The sequence below is a fragment of the Opisthocomus hoazin genome, unplaced genomic scaffold, assembly GCF_030867145.1.
Source record: "Opisthocomus hoazin isolate bOpiHoa1 unplaced genomic scaffold, bOpiHoa1.hap1 HAP1_SCAFFOLD_95, whole genome shotgun sequence".
Taxonomy (NCBI): Eukaryota; Metazoa; Chordata; class Aves; order Opisthocomiformes; family Opisthocomidae; genus Opisthocomus; species Opisthocomus hoazin.
Genome location: NW_027448720.1, coordinates 380,095 through 386,113, shown reverse-complemented (window position 1 = coordinate 386,113; position 6,019 = coordinate 380,095). Strand labels below are relative to the sequence as shown.

Below are 6,019 nucleotides of genomic sequence, written 5' to 3'. Positions count from 1 at the left end.
CCACCCTGCATATGTGCTACTGACAGCTGCTGCGATTGCAATACTATGACGATACGCCCAATGCTCTACAAGCACCTGGCGCTTCTCTGTCACGTGCAAAAACAGAACACGAGCCTCCTTAACAAACGCCACAGCCGGAATTTAAGGGAGCCCTCCGCAGCTCCGTTCCAAAACATAGGATAACGGTCAGAGTCCTGTGTGACGCTTCAGAAGTCCAGAGCGTCGTAATAACTAATGAGCGCCAAAGCGACCGACAGCGGAGGCCTGTCACGCTGCGCCTCAGACCTCCTCTCAACTCTTTCTGGAGGCTTGCTGCAAAGTGCCTGCAAAGCCAATAGGAAAGCAGTTGCCGAGCTACGAGTTTACCTCGTGCTAGCTCTCAATCCAATTGCGATCCGCTCGACTCCGTCTCGCCTGCATAAAGACCTCCGAGTCGCTTCCAACCTCTACCCTGACACCGCAATGCCATACCGTATGCGCTTAAACACCGAGCCGGAGAACGCTGGCAACATCAATGTCATACGATGCAACGCGCTCTTACGTAACCGACGAGACTATCCGCAACACACGCCCGTACAATACTTAACCATCTCAGAGAGCGTCCGTAAAGAGCGCTGCAATGCAAGACCCACAGAGATATACAATGCAATTCAAAATTAAGTACATACAGAGCTCCGCGTTACATAACTCATCACGGCGCTCGATACAAGGCTAGACGGTCTGCAAGAACAGACAATACAAGTACGGAGCACTGCGATGCCAGCCCGATACAGAGACGAGCACCGCAATGCAAAATCAAGTACAGAGTGCTGCATTAAAAAACACAATACGGCATCGTACAAAGCGGGAGGCTCTCTGGTAACATTTGATACAAGCACAGATTGATGCGATGCAACACAAAACACGGTACAGAGCCATGCGATTCAAGACGATCCCGGGTATCGCTCGCTACAAGTACAGAGCGCTGCAATCCGAGACCGGTACAGAGAAAAAATGCAATGCCAGATCTAATACACAGATCCCCGAGACAAAAAAAATGACATGGCTATACAAGCCTACACATATTCAAATACAGAGCTCCACATTACAAAACACAATATGAGTACATACAAGGCAAGACGGTCTCCGATATCGGGCTGTGCAAGTAGCAAGTGCTGCAGTGCAACGTGCCGAAACATTGACATAAACATTCAAATACAGAGCACTACAACACAACAACAATACAGAGCTTAATCAAGTACAGAGTGCTGCATTAAAAAACACAATACGGCATCGTACAAAGCGGGAGGCTCTCTGGTAATATTTGATACAAGCACAGATTGATGCGATGCAACACAAAACACGGTACAGAGCCATGCGATTCAAGACGATCCCGGGTATCGCTCGCTACAAGTACAGAGCGCTGCAATCCGAGACCGGTACAGAGAAAAAATGCAATGCCAGATCTAATACACAGATCCCCGAGACAAAAAAATGACATGGCTATACAAGCCTACACATATTCAAATACAGAGCTCCACATTACAAAACACAATATGAGTACATACAAGGCAAGACGGTCTCCGATATCGGGCTGTGCAAGTAGCAAGTGCTGCAGTGCAACGTGCCGAAACATTGACATAAACATTCAAATACAGAGCACTACAACACAACAACAATACAGAGCTCAATCAAGTACAGAGTGCTGCATTAAAAAACACAATACGGCATCGTACAAAGCGGGAGGCTCTCTGGTAACATTTGATACAAGCACAGATTGATGCGATGCAACACAAAACACGGTACAGAGCCATGCGATTCAAGACGATCCCGGGTATCGCTCGCTACAAGTACAGAGCGCTGCAATCCGAGACCGGTACAGAGAAAAAATGCAATGCCAGATCTAATACACAGATCCCCGAGACAAAAAAATGACATGGCTATACAAGCCTACACATATTCAAATACAGAGCTCCACATTACAAAACACAATATGAGTACATACAAGGCAAGACGGTCTCCGATATCGGGCTGTGCAAGTAGCAAGTGCTGCAGTGCAACGTGCCGAAACATTGACATAAACATTCAAATACAGAGCACTACAACACAACAACAATACAGAGCTTAATCAAGTACAGAGTGCTGCATTAAAAAACACAATACGGCATCGTACAAAGCGGGAGGCTCTCTGGTAACATTTGATACAAGCACAGATTGATGCGATGCAACACAAAACACGGTACAGAGCCATGCGATTCAAGACGATCCCGGGTATTGCTCGCTACAAGTACAGAGCGCTGCAATCCGAGACCGGTACAGAGAAAAAATGCAATGCCAGATCTAATACACAGATCCCCGAGACAAAAAAATGACATGGCTATACAAGCCTACACATATTCAAATACAGAGCTCCACATCACAAAACGAGTACATACAAGGCAAGACGGTCTCCGATATCGGGCCGTGCAAGTAGCGAGTGCTGCAGTGCAATGCGCCGAAACATTGACATAAACATTCAAATACAGAGCACTACAACACAACAACAACACAGAGCAATACTAGGCAATACAAATAAAAATACAGTGCTATGAGAAAAAATACAGGGCCACACAATTCAATACAAATAGAGCGCTGCAATACAACACGTACTAAAGGACTATTCAGTGTGAGACACTCACACGACAGGTGATACGAGGCGTAGTAATACAGCGCGAAAGAACACAAAACGCTGCAAAACGACGCAGTCGCAGATGGCGGTGAAAACCGATACGGAGTTTGGAGAAGCCAGGATTTAAGACCTAAGCCCATAACGAGGCAGAGATGACAATCCAGAAAGAGAGCTGACAGGAAGCATCACATTGGCCGAGACCAACCTCTTCCGCAAAAACCCCCTCCTCAAAAGCACCCGGGTGATCCGCTCACCTGCTCGTTCCAGAGTCAGACGCTGCAGTTATTGTCGCTTCTGCAACCTGAGATACCGAGAGACACTCAATCGCCATTATGCCTATGAAAAGTCACCCTCTCCGCGCTCCTCCTCGCTGCCGCCCACGCTCATCTCAAACAGTTGTCCAATGCCAAAGGAGGCCCGCACAGCCCCTGCAAAACCAAGAGACACACCCCTCGCTCGGTTGCTGCACAATTCTTTGCTCTCACAGGCTGACCCGGCCCACAACTGCCTCACCTTCTCGGACCTCATGTCAGCATGCTGCTGTGCTCCTACCAGGCTATGTGCAGCACCTGCAATAAAATCAAAGCAAACAGAGCGTGCTGAGATACTGCCCAAAACCAAAGCTCGCCTGCATCAATCCCAATCTCCTGCTCCAGTACCTTGGCTGCTCATCCACCCTGCCCCTGCCATTTACGGGTTCCCTGGTTGCCCTGGGCAGAGCAGTTCCAAGGCAAACACACAGGCACACACCAACATCACACACAACACCAAACAATGGAATTCAAAGAAGAGAGAAAAAACTCTCCCTAGGAACAATGCCTGCCGCATGAGACAAGCTGTCGGACAAGGAGACCGACAGGGCCGCAGTGGCCCAGAGCGAGGAGGCTCCACGGCAGCCCCGGAAAACCACGTTACAACAGAACGCTCTGTTACAAGAAGTTACGGTCAAAACGGAGACGATGGATGTGCGAGAAGCCCGGCTTCAAGACCTAAGAGCGTAAGGATGCAGGGAACAAGTCCCACGGTCCATAAAAACGGACCTGAAGAGAAAAGAGCTGCTGCCGCAGCCTGGAATGACGCCACAAAAGACACATGCAAGACTGATCCGCACTTTATGCTTTAAGGCAAGAAGACAAGAGCTGAAATGGCACTACGCCGATGAGTCCGTGCATTCGAGACCCCAAGTATGGCACGGAGGCACACGATGAGCTTCCTGAGTGCAAAGAGAAACAAGCAGGTCGAGACCAGAGGAAGGTCTGCGACGCGAGACACACCGCAAAAACAACATAGCACCGACGACACGGGCTGGAACTGCCCTGCCCATGCTAGTCCTAGGATGAAGGGAACCCCGGTCCCTTCATGTGCCCAAAGGGGCCCGCTCCTGCACAGCCCTCTCCCCTGCACTACCTTGACAAGTCCTGCCCGCAATGCCCAACTGCGGTCCCTTCCCTCCAGACCCTTCCCAGCCCCAGTCCGTCCACTTAGCTTTTGAAGGGCCGGGAGTCTGAGTCCATCCTCGACAACAAGCGCGTTGGCTTACTGGGATGCTCCTGCAGTCAACAGTTCTGCTTTGTCACCTGAAAAAGAAAAAAAAGACGAGGCCATCACATACCACACGTGGTGCTGACAGTAAGCATCACGCTGGCCAAGACCAACCTCTTCCGCAGCAATCCCTTCCTCGGAAGCGCCAGGATGCTCTGCTGCTCAACCTGCTCCTTCCAGAGTCGGACGCTGTAGCCGTAATCGCCTCTGCAACCTAAGATGCCGAGACACACAAAAGGATCATTGCACCTGTGACGAGTCACCTGCCCTGCGCTCCTCGCTGCCACCCCGGCTCACCTCAAGAGCTTCTCCAATGCCAACGGCGGCCCACGCAGCCCCTGCAAAACCAAGAGAGACACGTCTCGCTGAGTTGCTGCGCAACACTTTGCTCTTACACACTGACCTCGTCCACAACTGCCTCACCTTCTCAGACTTCTTGACAGCATGCTGCTTTGCCCCTTCAGGACTACGTGTGGCACCTACAAAAAAAACAACCAGAAGACACGTGCTGAGATACTGCCCAGAACCAAAGCCTGCCACACCGATTCCCACCTCCTGCTCCGTTACCTTGGCTGCTCACCGATGTTGCCCCTGACTTTTACGTGTTCCCATGCTGAGGCTCAGGTACCGCCTGGAAAACACAAACACCGACGATGATAATTTCACCAACAACAGTGCACCAGAAAAATAACTGCTGCTTCAGCCTACTAGTCCGTGCTCACCTTGCCCGAGTCACCCCTTGAGCCGATCTCGTGCTTCGCTCGTTGCTTTGCGCCTACAATATTGGAAAAAAAAAACAAAACACCAACTGTAAGGTAGTCCTATAGCCGCTAATCACGTATTCCCTTCTACACCGTGTGCCAACCCACCTCCTTATGACGCTCTGCTCGGCGCCTCCGTTGGTCTTTGGTGCCCATCTTGTTCCCTGGCACCTGAAATAAATATTGAACGAGTCACCCATATGATGCTTAAGACATTAACAATTCCGAATGTATTGATTCCATTTGGGAATAGCGCCTAGACTCCAAAAAACAGCCTGCCATTACATAAAGGAATAAAGGGCCAAACTCAAAGGCCCCCCCATGCATCGGCCTTACCACCGTCAACATTTATTCTGCTTTGCTGCTGATGATCAGCCCTTCCCACACGACTCCCATCACCTCCGTAAAACACTGTTCAAATGACAGTCCACACTGTCTGCCGACGGCCGCTTCATCTGAGCTCGCTTCCTAGCCCCTGCCTAAACGGTCTAGCCCTGTCGACCTCTTAACCGCAGCCTCTTGTTGCTATGACACCTACCCCTGACTCTACACCCCTGGGCAGGGCAGGGCAGCTTCAAGCCAAACACACACAGGGACACACCAACATTACTCACAACACCACAAACAATGGGATTCAAGAAGAGAGAAAACTCTCCGCAAGAAGAATGATTCCCTGACGGGAGACGCTGTCGGACAAGGAGACCGACAGGGCCGCAGTGGCCCAGAGCGAGGAGGCTCCACGGCAGCCCGGAAAACCACGTTACAACAGAACGCTCTGTTACAAGAAGTTACGGTCAAAACGGAGACGATGGATGTGCGAGAAGCCCGGCTTCAAGACCTAAGAGCGTAAGGATGCAGGGAACAAGTCCCACGGTCCATAAAAACGGACCTGAAGAGAAAAGAGCTGCTGCCGCAGCCTGAAATGACGCCACAAAAGACAGATGCAAGACTGATCCGCACTTTATGCTTTAAGGCAAGAAGACAAGAGCTGAAATGGCACTACGCCGATGAGTCCGTGCATTCGAGACCCCAAGTATGGCACGGAGGCACACGATGAGCTTCCTGAGTG

The 6,019-nt window shown here is 50.5% G+C and overlaps 1 long non-coding RNA gene across 1 annotated transcript; it reads right to left on the bottom strand.

Annotated features, from left to right (window-relative positions):
• Positions 1-4,753: 4,753 nt before the first annotated feature.
• On the bottom strand, positions 4,754-5,818 carry LOC142359042 (uncharacterized). Its single transcript, XR_012762067.1, has 3 exons — positions 5,059-5,818; positions 4,912-4,964; positions 4,754-4,820 (listed from the first exon to the last, which is right to left on the bottom strand). It is a non-coding gene; the product is annotated as an uncharacterized LOC142359042 (long non-coding RNA).
• Between the last annotated feature and the right edge of the window lie 201 nt (positions 5,819-6,019).